We start from the raw sequence: 15,319 nt of genomic DNA, 5'->3' as shown, positions 1-15,319 counted from the left end.
CGGCCATGTTTTCTTTTTCTGCAGGGAGACATTTGAAGATCACGTGACATAGACGCCAGCCATCGGAATGAATGGTGAAAAAAACGGGGTTTGTCAAACAGAGCACATGCGCTGCAGTCGGATAGTTTAAAAATCAGCTCCTAAATTCTAACCCTATCGTCTATTCCTTGACCTCTGAGTGAAACGTCACGGGGTTAAGGGATAGTGGATAGGAGAATTAAAAAGGACTTAGGAGAAGAGACTGCGGTACTTTAGAGAATCCGAATGCACTTTCACTATCCGACGTGTTTAAGATGCGCCAGCGGACGTCATTGTGTGCGTCTGCTGCTGTGGGGAAACCATGGAAACCACAGTTTTATATACAGCGGACTACAACATGGATGTTTAATAAGAACGAGGGACTACTGTGAACTCATCTAGAGACTCTGCACCGTGCTCTGATGCTGCTGCTTTGCTTTATGAACGTAGACAACAGAGAAACATATTCTTCATGACCAAAGTTGGAATTGAAATAAAAAAGGAAAGTGAAACTTATGCTCGTCACCCTCTCCCTCCGGTTCACATTAATACAAATGATCCCAATACGTATGATTGTATAAACTAAAGATCTTAAAATCAATACAGATGTATTTATTATAAACGTTAGTCCTTAACATCTATCACTGTGTATATCACCATTCAAACATCTTTTAAAAGTTGAACAAACCCCACGCAGCTCAGTAAAGACTGAAATGTTGACTTTATTTGATAATTTCAGTGAAAACTAACGTTCATATTTCTCTTTTTGATTATAATACTGATGAACGTTCAAAACAAAGCACTTTGGCAACTTACCACCTATGTTTTAAAATGCTTAATAAGCACCGTAACTTTCATGATATCATTTCTCGGTCATAATCGGTTGTTTCCGTGAACGGCCGACTGTTGAGTGACGGCAAATGCTGCGGCTGCAAGGCATTGTGGGGCAGCATTTTCGCTTCTCCTGCCGGTTAGGGAGGTCCAGTGGTTCCTAAGCTAAAGGAGGTTATAAAGGAAGTTTGAAACCTCCTTTCCTATCATTCTCATCATTCTAGAGAATTCGAACGGCACTTATCATGGCTGCCACTGAGGGACTTCCGGGTCATTTCACTCTTTTAGGAAGGTTCCTAAGCTAAATGGACTATTCGACTTCAGCCCCGGTGTAGGCCAAACGATAGCTGGGGATTCTGGGTAGTGTAGTGTCTTCTGCCATCCTTTACTCAGAAAACGTATTTGTTTCTCCGAATCGAAGGGGAAAAATACAAAAGCATTGTACATAATTTAAACCAATCAATGTTGTGTAATTAACAAGGATAATCTGGTGTTTTTTAGTCGATGAGTAGTGCAGATATCACTGTAAAATCAATCCACAGTAAGAGGAGTACTTACTTCCGGGTGTAAAATTCTCCGTTATCCAATGGGAATGGATGCTCACATTGCCTTTAAGGGCAGCCGGCATAAACGAATGCTGTGCATCCATGAGCGTCAAATCCCGACGCAGATGGGAATACATTGCAATCAGTTGAAAGCTATTTGTGTCCCTTAATGACGCTGAAGGAGCCTAGGAGCGTCACAATTGGACGCCACGGACACTGACCAAACGTCGCTATTGGACGCTTAGGGAGTGAGAGTGTGTTGTCTAAAGCACTTTCATCTGTTATGGGCTGTGCTCTGTACATAGAGGTTTCTGCAGAGAAAGATTGCTTGAGTTTACAGAAATACAGTAAAGGAAGAAATACAAATGAGTTGTTGAAGAAAAAAATCCCATTTTATTCAAAAATAACATTGTGCAACATGCATCTCAGCACATAGTTACTGCTTCGGATCTCTCTAAGTGTGATGCATTGTTTGCCAAAACCCAGTTTGTAACTGCTGCTTCCTGTGCCTTATTGAACATCCTTAGCCTTCCACCTGCACCTCTTTGTTTCTCAGTCCTTCAGATAAACAACAAAGATATAGTGGTCGGTCAGTGTCTGTGTTGCATAAAAGTAAGTTTACCACAGTACATTGTGCAGGATTTTTGTACAGTTATAGTATGCAACATGCCAACAATTCAATTACAGTAATCAAGTAAATACGTTTCACACAACGGATATAAGCACTGATATATCATGAGTTAGGCAGAGCTAAAAACTGGTAACTAACCTGTTTTCAAGTCTAAGTGTCCGGATTACAGAGGCAACAGTAAATCGGCTTAGATTAGGCTGAGCCCTCTGTCCAGCCTCTCTCATCGTCAAACCATGGTTGATAACATTTCATTTCATTAGAGAGTATTCTTCTTTGTCCACCTCTTCCTCCTCCTCTCACTCTCACTCTCAGCCCAGCTCTTGCTCTTGCTTCCATGTTGGCTTCCATTGTTGCTATAAGAAAGTACTCACCTGTGGTCTTTTTATAGTGCTAACATCCTGATTGATGAGCCAACAATTATGCTACCAGGTGTTTGGTCAGGTGGAACGTCTTTCTTGATCATTGGTCCATGTGTGAAGCATTTTGAATATCAGTGTTTTAAACCTGCTCACACGTGACTTTATGTCAGATTCCTGTGTCTTACGTGGAGAAATGTGTGCAGTGGTTTGCAAAAAGTGCCATGTTGATTTGCAAATTGTGTGAAAAGCTGAAGTTTAGAGTTTTGGAGATTTGAGCCGATGTTTTGTTCTTTGAGTGTCGGTTAAAATAATTGTGCTTTATGTATTATTTTAATGTGTTAGCAATCGAGAAAAACAGTAAGTTTGTTGCACAAATGGATTGGAGAAATTCCCATTTATGCCATTTAGATCTTAAGAAATGGAGGGGAGAATTGAGGAGAGGTAAGCAAACATCGCCAACACCTGATCATTGCATGCACATCAAATGTGTAAATATGTAATTTTTTCCAAGAAAATAATTTATTGTATATGTATTCAGCACATTTTGAGTGTGACTGCTGTTCAGTCTGGATAAGGTGACAGGTGACGATATTACATGGTATGATGACCACTCCAATGTGGTTGCTTAACTTGACTTGAGACCAAAACTGTGTCCATAACATTACCTAAATGTATACACTGTACAGGGTTTTTGTTATCCATTTTGTTACAATTTGTTTTGCCTCGAAATTCAGTCTAAATCCAACATATTTAAATCTCTTCGGTCATAAAATCGAGTTTCAGTACTACTGACGCTTTTTACTGGCTAGCGCACATTCAGCATGGGGCTGTGTGAGTCACAGGTCGAGACCAAACAAGATGATGTGCTATCATTTAGGGATTGTGTGTGATGTTTTGTACCCAGTAAAACGCAGTGAATCCTCAAATTCTTATTTACAGAGTTTGTGTAACATTGGTTAACATTTACAGATTACAGAAGGCAATATAAGGGATTAAGTTACTAAGCAAACACCAGCTGGTATGCTGGCAAAATGAATGTTGACAGAAACTAAAAAAGAAAAACTGTTTATATACGCAATTAAAAAAGATATAGACACTTAATAACCCATGTCTGTGTAAATGGGCTGCACGAACCAAATGGAAGATGGAGATTAATGGAAAACTGGCTTATTTTGACACATGTAGAGGGAATCTGATTGGTGCATACACACCACTTACAGGAGATGATGCTATCATGCATGTTGTTACTAGTTTAAATGACTAAAGTGGAAGTGATATATCAAAAACATCAAAATGTATCTTCAAACACTGTATATCTGATCAAATGCCCAGTATTAAACTGCTTTAGCTCCTTAAAACCATTCACAAGAGCTGAATATAAATATGAAAATATCTGAAAGGCTTTATTCATTTTGTCATGTTGACATGTTTTGATGCATAGCTGTACATTTGTCTAAAAGACTGTATGTGGTTCTGAAAGAAACTGTGTCTTTAACTCGTCCTTTACGTCACTTTATTAACAAGAATCTCTTTGTGTGTGTGTGAGTCTGTGTGTTCATCTTTGTGTATGTGTCCATGTATGTATGTCTGCCTTTGTAGTCTTGATTGGGACCGGGCGTTTTCTCACTTTATGTTTATCATAGTGTTGTTGGAGGACTCACATTGGCCCACTTCTCTTCAGCCTGCACCCTGTTGACCATTAGCTTCAGATCTTTCATGTTGTTTTATGTCTCTGCCTCTGAAAATAAGCACAATGAGTGCACTCTCTGGACAAGTAACAGTGTAATGTGTTACACAATATATTTGAAAAATAAACATCACACAGATTTGCACCTAACCATTAAAACAAGAAAGCACAGAGAGATATGGTTAGGATAGAGTTGGAGAAAGAGAGGGAGAGATATACTGTATATGGCCACTCTTTAAAACCAGTGGCGAAGCGTGTCTATCACAACTGGACCTTCTGTAGCAACACACTCTCACTCCCTAAGTGTCCAATAGCGATGTTTGGTCAGTGTCCGTGGCGTCCAATTGTGACGCTCCTAGGCTCCTTCAGCGTCATAAAGGGACGCAAATAGCTTTCAACTGATTGCAATGTATTCCCATCTGCGTCGGGAATGTGGCCATGTGTAATAAGCGGGATAATGTCCACATTGCATAATGTGCCTTCATGCAGATCTAGATCCCTCCGCAAAAACAAAACAAAAAACGGCTCGTTCGCGGGCGAGAGCCGGCTCCCGTCGTTCACTATAGGAAACGCCCCTATAGGAAACGCCCCTATAGGAAACGCCCCTATAGGATCCGCCTCCTTGCTGCGGTCTATTGGCGGCGGCTGCTGCTGCGGCGTGCGGGGGGGGGCGTTTGTGTTTACAGACAACACACTCTCACTCCCTAAGCGTCCAATAGCGACGTTTGGTCAGTGTCCGTAGCGTGCAGTTGTGACGCTCCTAGGCTTCTTCAGCGTCATAAAGGGACGCAAATAGCTTTCAACTGATTGCAATGTATTCCCATCTGCGTCGGGATTTGACGCTCATGGAAGCACGGCATTCGTTTGTGTCGGCTGCCCTTAAAGGTAATGTGAGCGTCCATTCCCATTGGATAACGGAGAATTGTACACCCGGAAGTAAGTACTCCTCTTACTGTCGATTGATTTTACAGTGATATCTGCACTACTCATCGACTAAAAAATACCAGATTATCCTTGTTAATTACACAACATTGATTGGCTTAAATTGTGTGCAATGCTTTTGTATTTTTCCCCTTCAATTCGGAGAAACAAATATTTGTTCTGAGTAAAGGATGGCAGAAGACACTACACTACCCAGAATCCCCAGCTATCGTTTGGACTACACCATGTGCTCTGTTTGACAAACCCGGTGATAGTCCTCAAGCTCTGTGATTGGAGAGTGTGCTCAGAGGGTTAAGCCGATTCTCGAACAGCACCTGAAATGGGATGGAACCATGGCAGACTGTCCAAAACTGGATTTGAACGGGTCCACCGCGTCCCCCCTCCCCCACCCCGTCCCCAGAACTACACATGCTGGCTATTCTGTTTCGCAACATGTTCTCTATGGCACGTCTCTACTGGGAGTTGTAGTTTTAAAAGACGTTTTCGTATTTCCCATAATAAGAAGTTGCCAGTATTAAACTGTGTACATCCCTGGAGGTTTAGGGGATAGGAAACACTCACATTTAAAACATATAATTAATAAATGGGTGCAAATTGCTTGTGCCCATAATGGGCAGTATTAATATATATACCCACATGCCAGCTAAGGTCAGAAGAGCTTTATTTAACAGCTGGTCTTATGTGTGTGACCCCTGTGATAACATTACATTACATTAATTGATAAGCCTGAAACATGCACTTGTCAAGGTTCAGAGGCACATTTTGCAAATATGGCAGTAGCCATCGATCAGCTTAAGATAAGATATACTTTATTGATCCCAAGTTGGAACATTTGCGTTACATCAGCATGTGTAACAGTTAAATATGCAGTTGTGTTTATTTGAAAATCATTTAGTATAGTCACACACATTCTGTGTTTTATATTCAACAATTCTGTGTTCTTTATTTATTGATTGTTCAATACCTGACAAGGCCGGAGATGAAATATCTACATACATCTTATAAGAGTATAATACATTATGTATAATATCAGTTAAAATAAGTGCTTCAACATAGTTAACATTGCTGGAGGTATGCACACATAATGATAGATGTCTTGTAATGCACTATTGAGGAACCTGCAACCCAAGTTTTTCATTCAGTGCAGAACTACACCACAGTTGTGTAGGCCTATATCAGGGGTGCCCAACCTTTTTTGAACCGAGAGCTACTTTTAAAGTTGCCAGTCTGCCGAGCTCTACCAGTCCAAATAGAGAGGCGTAGCCATTACTGACAGCCTACTGCCAGGTAAATACACACTTCTACTTGTATAAAACTGACCTTCGTACGATTAATACTTCATAAAATACTGCAGATCTTTTATCTTTCCTCTTTCTAATCTACACACATACAAGTATTTAACTGAAGTTACACAACAGTGTTGTTGATACAGAGTTGGAGTTTATTCACATGTCACATACTACAGTGGGTAATGTTTTCAAGAAGCATTGAACAGTGCTGCCACATATGACACAGGAAAAAAGAAAAGACTCTGAACCCTTTCTTTGCCATTATATAAAAATAGTGTTGCTACAAAAGTATAAATGAGGCTTACTAATAAGACAACTCAGATCTGAAGCTACACAGGAATCTGCTTCCAAAGTGCAATAAAAAAGACAAAATTAATAGAATCAAAACCTTTTTTTGTTGTATTTTAGTAGAGTATACAAATAAATGCCTTTAAAATAGAATGCAAGCAACACTAGTTTCTTAACCTGAATTGATAATAGACTATAATCAATTTAAACAGAACAGATCTTAATGTTTGCATTCTTATACCATTTTGTACAATAATTATAATGAATAAGTTCAAACAAACTAAAACTTACAGCTGATTAATAACGGTATCTAACTTGAGTTTGTATTCAAAAACCTGTTGAAATACTACTGTTATTTTTACTGTCCCCCAAAAGCGCATCGGCAGCCTCCAGGAATGCTTCTTTCACAACTTCGCCATCTTTGAAAGACTTCATGTGTTTCGCAAGAACGTGACTGACACCTAGATATATAAACACTAGATGGCTCATGGGAGATTTTCCAGCGTAGCTGACTGGCCGCCATCTTGCTACAGTCAACAGTTACTCTGATTCGCGTTATGGTAGCTGTTGTCAGGTGAGTGATCTGCACAAAAATACTCTTAACTCACTGAAATCTTGACTGATTTACAAACGGTTTGGTTTATTATAAACATGATTAGCATGGCTATGATACAGGATGCTTGGACATGTTGAAATTGCAGCTTTTCTTTGTGTATGTGGTTGTATTTATTAGCTGGCTAATAACAAGAGGCTGTCAGTGAGACCTAGTTATTACAAAGTTGACCCACAACTCCACCAGTGGGACAGGCAGAACTGCTCTTTCTTTCAACACAACTTAAGTTACACATGATTTCTTCCAAGTGGTTTGGCTTGTTAAAAACATCTTGCATTATGATACAGGAATTTGCTGGCTTTGTGTTTACAGAAGTACCTGACTATGCCGGACTTTTGTGCAGCCTACGGATGCTCCAATCACCGCAGTCTGGAAACAAGAACCCGTGGGATCACCTTTCACGTGTAAGATATGACAATATTATGACTACAATTAGGATAATCGTTAATTACTTAGTGGATGTATGTACATTACAAGTCCTGCTACACAGGATCAGTGGGGCTATGTGAGATAATAGTATTGCAAGATTGTTGTTGACCCAGCCTCTTTAGAATATGTTGTTACCATTTCTTTACACAATTATTTAATGTTTCTATTGGACACCTTTTGTATTACTCTTAGTGTGGTTGTCTTATTCTTAAAGTAGGCTATACATACATGCATACATACCAAAAATATGATAATTTCGGTGTGTATTTTTGTCCTACCCTTAATGTTAAAGGAAAGAAGGGAGGAACATGTTGACAATAATTTATATATCTGGCTACCTTTCTCATGTTTTTAAGGTTTCCCAAAACCAAAGAGAGGAGGAGGCAGTGGGAACTCGCCCAAAGAAGGGACGGTTTTGTTTCCTGTGACAGGACACTGCTCTGCAGTGAGCACTTCAGGAGTGAGGAATTTGACCGGACAGGAGACGCAGCACTATGTTCCCCACATATGTTTATGTTTGCTCAGTCTAATAAACCCATAACATGGTTGTGAAAGAATACCCAAGCTGAGGCTGGACGGTGATTGATTGTTGGTGTGCCATGTGTTCTTCTTAATAATAATAATACATTTATTTTGGGGGGCCGCCTTTCATAACACCCAAGGGCACATAGGATAGTTTATGTTTAAATTGTTCCCTATATTGCATAGGGGCAATATAGGGAACAATTTAAACAGTGGATTTTGTGATATATCAGCCGGGGTGAGACAAGACAAACCACAAATGGACTACAGAAGGACACATGGTACAGTTTATATTATTCTTGGTCTTTTTTCAATAACATATTTCAAAGGTTCTGGATTTGTTTACAAATCTAGAAACTAAATACAAAACTAGGATGATATGAAGATCTCATGTCAAAAATAATTTTGATAAATTAGACAGAACTGGCCTGTCTGTGAGCACATTTTATGTTGGTTTGGTTCTTCTAATAAAGGTGTGAATATCTAAATAATATACCAACATATGCTATTGTCATTAGTTGTGTCCCTGTTCTTAAAGCTAAGGCATTGCTAAATTAACAACTCTTGGCTTACAGAGTGGTAACATGAGACCGATTTTTATATATAAAATATAAATGTATTTTAATTTTATAATTTATTTTAAATATTAACAATATAATAAAATAAATGGAAATATATACACCGGCAAATATTTAATATAAATACCTTGTGTGTGTGTGTATAGCTATTGCTTTATCTGATTAATGTTATTTTCATATGAAAGTCCATGATTATAAGTATGCAGTATCATAACTACATCTTTGATGTTTATAAAAAACCAAACCGTTTGAAAATTGGTTGAAAATTGAGCAAGCTATGGTTATTTAAATAGTAAACCATAATGTTATGAATGAGAGAACTGCCTGTGGCAAGATGGCGGCCAAGTGGCAACGTCGGTCTCAATTGGCCAGCAGCGCGGGTGAGTCATCTAGTGTTTATATATATCTATGACTGACACGATAAGATGCTAGGTAGCAGCCTTGCTCTTGTTGTTGGGCCTGGTGGACTGCTGTGCATTTAGCTGTTCTTTCAGGCCCCTCCCTAGCGTTTGTGCACTGTTTTGAAATGCCGCTCCTAAAAGACCCTTCTTCGATAAAGCCACGCTCGCATTGCAGATGAGACAGATGGACTTTGAATTAGAATAGATACAAAAATAATCATCCTCCCACTCGGAGTGAAAATTATATATTTGGGGCTTTTTTGCTTCTGCCATTGCGGTCTTGTGTGTGTGCGGACTGTCACTCCTGTTGACACGGACAACGTCAGCGAACTAGTGCCCACTGCCCACAAGCCACGCCCCGACACATGGGGTCACGCCGGCCAATCACAAAGCTTTGATGATATGTCAATGAACCTTAGAAAATCATGACATCTTGAAAGGGATGTGCAAAATAGTCATTAAATACAGTCTTTAATTAACTATTAGTAGAGAATAACGAGTAATGAATATACTTTATAGGGATCGTATTAATATCTAATAATAAAAATAATTAAATTCAATAACATGCTTTAACCACCAGGTGTCCCTTTATATCAGCTGTGCACCTTTATGGTGTAAATACAGCCTATCTACCAATTGGATCAAATATAAAAGTGAGCCGAATTAGTGTTGATACTGCAAGGAGACGTATTGTGTGAAAAGAAATGTAAGATGTTGTTTAATGGCTGATATATTTATGATCCACGTCACGTTTTCAGTTCCTCATGTTTGTCTTCTCATCAGGGCTCTATAAATACAGAACTACGGCAGATATGTAATATGCAGAGATGGGGTCGTTACTAAAAAAAAGTAATATATTACATATTACATATTACTTCAAAAAAAAGTAATATATTACACTACTTCGTTACTATCTACATAAAGTAATTCGTTACTTTACTCGTTACTTTACTCGTTACTTTACTCGCAGGGCCGGCCCGCCCCTCCCTACAGGCAGATCACGCAGACTGCTAAAGTTTCAAATGTTCTCTTTAGTTCAGTTTCCATTGTCGCATAAGACTGATCCAGATAGCTCCTGAATGTTTTCCTATCTGACCATGGCTGTCCTCTGTCTCATGCTATCTAACCGTGGCTGTCCTCTGTCTCCTGCTATCTGACCGTGGCTGTCCTCTGTCTCCTGTTATCTGACCGTGGCTGTCCTCTGTCTCCTGCTATCCGTATATTTTGCGCAGTCTATCTCTGCTCACGCTGTTGCGTCAGCGTGTTCTCCTGCGTGTTGGCCATGTGTTGCACTGGAGCCAGACTTCAGCCGAGCACCTACGAACTGCGCATGCGTGAGTGGCAATAACTCTCCTTACCAGCAGGCAGCGGTAGTGTGTATTCGTCATTCAAAACAAGCAACAACCGGAAAACAGAGAAGAAGAACTACGTGTGTGTGTGTGTGTGTGTGTGTGTGTGTGTGTGTGTGTGTGTGTGTGTGTGTGTGTGTGATATAAATAAACAACAGCTATGTGCGTTAGCTTCACCTAGCATGTGTTCTTTGCAGGTGTTTGTTGAGGTTTGATTATGACTGATTTTAGAAAGTAACGAAGTAACGCGTGTCGGGGCAATGTTAGTAACTGTAGTGTGATTACTGGATTATAAAAGTAGCGCGTTACACTACTCCGTTACCGACAAAGTAATATTATTACAGTAACGCGTTACAAAGTAACGCGTTACACCCAACTCTGGTAATATGTAATGCAGCCGAACCGTGTATTACAATGCCGTTATGTGATGACTTTCAAAGAGAAAAGCAAGCACACTCGGAATAAAGTATTATTATTATTTTTTTTAAATGTTTTCGGTCTGTTTCCGGTATTTGTTAATGACGATGTGCTGTGATATGTGAGACTGGAATTGCACAGGGGAAAATAACGTAGGCTATCTTTAGATGCGGATTTTGTTAAACTAATATGTTTAGGCTGTGGACCAACACTATACATTGACGGGGAAGGGGGTAGCAATAAAGATAACATCATTAAACAGTTACACAACATAACAGAAATAATATCGATAGCAGCGTCCCTAGCAACCACCTTGGTAACAATGAAAACGTCGCGATTTCCTGAAGTAATCTTCGTAATAACTAGCAAACTAAAGATCATGTATACATCCACTGCACACATAATCTGAAATAACAACTCATATTTCTCGCATTAAATGACATCAAAACGCATTTTAATGGCCAAACTAACTTTAAAATAGGCATTTTCTACCGAGAATAAAACGAATTTCGGGCATGTTTTCTTTTTCTGCAGGGAGAAATCTGAAGATCATGTGACATAGCTGGGAATTGGGTAGTGTAGTGTCTTCTGCCATCCTTTACTCAGACAAAATATTTGTTTCTCCGAATCGAAGGGGAAAAATACAAAAGCATTGCACACAATTTAAACCAATCAATGTTGTGTAATTAACAAGGATAATCTGGTGTTTTTTAGTCGATGAGTAGTGCAGATATCACTGTAAAATCAATCGACAGTAACAGGAATACTTACTTCCGGGTGTACAATTCTCCGTTATCCAATGGGAATGGACGCTCACATTGCCTTTAAGGGCAGCCGGCATAAACGAATGCCGTGCTTCCATGAGCGTCACATCCCGACGCAGATGGGAATACATTGCAATCAGTTGAAAGCTATTTGCGTCCCTTTATGACGCTGAAGGAGCCTAGGAGCGTCACAATTGGACGCCACGGACACTGACCAAACGTCGCTATTGGACGCTTAGGGAGTGAGAGTGTGTTGACCTGAAGAGTCAGTGCCAGTGCCTCACCAGCCATGAACCTCTCTGCAGAAGCTTATATATAGACATCTGAGTTTTTTGTGCCCCACCACTTTTGTACATATAGAAACGCCACTGGTGTCATTCAAGCTCGGGAGGGTGTGTATGTGTGGCGCGAGCGAGAGAGAGAAAGTGCGCGCACCGGTTACGTGTATTGTTGTTAGCATCTGGTGCTAGCTAGCTGCGCTAACGGATATAATGAGCTGTCAATAAGGTGGAGGAGAGTCCTCTCCAGTCAGACTGAGAGACTGATAACTACAGGTGAGGTAAAGGACTCTCTGAGTGTTTAGATAGTTAACTTAGTCTAAGTTATCTCAGTGGGTCTCAAACGGTTTGGTCACCATGTTATGTAAACACATATTTCCATTTGAAGGGGGAGTGATTAGTAAAATATGCATGAATAATAAAATATGCAAATAACTTGTTGAGAGCTAAAACTAGTCTTTGCTTCTGCCTCAAAGATGAGCAGGGGGAGACAGGAGAGGCTGGTTCAGGAGCCCAGACACACTCACAACTATAAATGAACCAAAAACAAATAAATAAAGAAGTTTCAATGTTTTTTCATATTGGATATGGTTTGTTATTGGTTATGGCCATGTTCTTATGCTTTTATGATTATTTAAAAGTATACAGTTCTGTTTCATATGGGTGTAGTCTCTTTATTTCCCCCTCAAAGTGCACCAGATTGATGCATTTAAGTCCAACATTTAAAAAAAATAAAATCTTACCGGGGGAGCATGCCCACGGACCCCCCTAGAGGATTTGAGGTCCACCTCCACTTAAAATATGTTCACATGGATAGGTTAGGTTCCTAAATAGATTTGCACATTTTTCTTAAATAGTAACCCATGTCCATATGTTTATTCTGTGGTAGTAGATTTAAAGTTTAGGGCTATCACTATGGGCAGCAACGCTGTAAATATTGACAAATAAATCCAGCAAAATGTCACAAAAGAAAACTGGTAGTGGCCTGGCTGGGTGTATAATTCCCGGCCTGACTTGTTGTCCCAGTCCGGCCCTGGTCTCACCCATCACTTCGGCCACAGCACTTATCAAGTCGTTCTGTATTTGACTCGAGGTTCCAATGAACACCTTAGAAGTGGACAAATGGTAGTGCAAGTCTGGATCATATTCTGCTATGAAAGTAAGCAGCTCCAGGTAATTACCTCGATTGGCTGATTCTCTGCTCTCATCATGGCCCCTGAAAGGTAACTCCTGTGTCCCAAGGAAAATCACACAGTGGATCAGACGTTTCAAAATATCCCGATTTTTGTTCACCTTTTCGTTGTGAATGATCGTTTCTCTACGTCTCTGTTCGTCCAGCTGTAGATCAATCCTTGCGTCTCCAAAAGTCTTCATGGTGACCGTTGCCTTAAGATGCCCTGCTGTGTTTTGGTGTTTTTGTGCAGCCTTGGTTAAACAGCTCAGATTGTCGTAGCCTTTCCAATTCCATGCCCCCTTTTCGGTCCCAAAAAGCAAGCACTCCCAGCAGTAGAGCCTTTTGTGACTAACTGAGCCCGTAAGCCACGGGTATCTTTCCCAGTTGCTAGCCTGGAAATGGCGAACATAGCCTTTAGCAACTTGATTCAGCTCCAGATTTTCAGGCGTTGGGCACCCTTTTTTTACAATGTCCGTCTTTTCAGTGAATTGTCGTCTTGAAAAAGGAACCGACAATAATTCAGTTTTCACAGTCAAACTTGTTTCATCTGGTACCTGACGCAACAAACCCCAACCTGCCCCTTGTGTTACATCATGGGATGTTTTTGGCATCAATGTGCACTTAGGAGCACATATCTAACCTTATTTAATGGTCAGGCATCACAAATGTGTTTCCTAAAAAATCACCCTATGTTACTGCTTATTCTAAATCAACGCAGGTAGTACTGTTCAAAAGTAAGGCTACCTTGCTGTAAATTTGAAATACAAGACTTAAATGTTTGTCACCGCAATGGAAACAAATGATTACAGTTAAACAATTTGACGATTAGGAGTGAGAATACATCAGAGCACCCCCCCCACACACACACACACACACACACACACACACACACACACACACACACACACACACACACACACACACACACACACACACACACACACACACACACACACACACACACACACACACACACACACACACACACACACACACACACACACACACACACACACACACACACACCATGTATACATCACTTCAGGGGACATTAACCATAACCAACACATACCTAACCCTAACCCTTACCCTAATCCTAAACCTAACCAAGTCTTCACCCTAAAATGAATGATTTCCCTCATGGGGACCTCCAATGTGTCCCCATAAGTGAGGCGAGTCCCCACACGTGACTGTGTAAACAGATGTAGGTCCCCACAAGTATAGTAATGCTAGGCCACACACACACACACACACACACACACACACACACACACACACACACACACACACACACACACACACACACACACACACACACACACACACACACACACACACACACACACACACACACCAATAAAGTGATCTGTGTCAGCCCTTGGGGCAGTGTGATTGGTTTGGCTCCAGCAGTTCAGTTGCCTAGTAACAGCGCAGTTGATCCTGGGCGTGTGTGTGTGCCGGTCGGGTGTGGTTGGGGCGAGCTGGGGGTCAGGCCATTGAGATAATGAGTGTGCTCAATAGTCTTTACAGTATCAGTCCTTTCTTGTCAATTACGTCTTATCTGTATTTCAGCACTGTATCATGGAACATTTCTATTAAATCACAGATATATGATTGAAAGTCCTGGGAAATCAAATTGAATGGTCGTTGTTTTTGCTCACATCACCCTGGAATATCTTCCTTACAAAACATCAAAACATTTAGAACATGTTTGTTGTTGATTGTACCTATTTATCATTTGACACAGTATATTGAAATCCCTCCATGACACTGTGGTGACAATGATGGAAAAATATGAGAAAATGTCAGCAGTATTGATGCTGCTCATTTTCAATTAACTTGCACAATAGTCAATACATCACTCCTCTATTTCCGGACAATGTTCTCAAATAGAATAGCCTTAGGATCCACAGTGAATATCGCTCAACAATCACAACCTCAAAGAGAACTATACTAATCTCTTTTGCAAAACTACAAAATACAAATACATTTTTGTACTCATAGTTATTCAATATTTAGCAATGGCTAATGTTGAATTATTCAAAATGCTAGTTTTCTGGAGGAGAAGAATATTGTGCATTGGAGATCAACAACTGGTAATCAATCAGACAGTCGACCGGTGACTGTAATACTTGGCTTGCTAAAAAGAAAAGGGTAATTGAAGTCTATTGGCTATAAAAGAGAAAGAGAAAAAACAGTCACTT

The 15,319-nt window shown here is 40.2% G+C and overlaps 1 long non-coding RNA gene across 1 annotated transcript; it reads left to right on the top strand.

Moving 5' to 3' along the window:
- The first annotated feature begins 7,083 nt into the window (after nt 1-7,083).
- LOC139433996 (uncharacterized) lies at nt 7,084-8,186 on the top strand. Its single transcript, XR_011643396.1, has 3 exons — nt 7,084-7,164; nt 7,516-7,607; nt 7,989-8,186. It is a non-coding gene; the product is annotated as an uncharacterized lncRNA (long non-coding RNA).
- The last annotated feature ends 7,133 nt before the right edge of the window (nt 8,187-15,319 follow it).

Source organism: Pseudochaenichthys georgianus, chromosome 6 (genome assembly GCF_902827115.2).
Source record: "Pseudochaenichthys georgianus chromosome 6, fPseGeo1.2, whole genome shotgun sequence".
NCBI classification, from domain to species: Eukaryota; Metazoa; Chordata; class Actinopteri; order Perciformes; family Channichthyidae; genus Pseudochaenichthys; species Pseudochaenichthys georgianus.
Note: the sequence above shows the minus strand (reverse complement) of the source record. Positions and strands in the feature narration are given on the sequence as shown.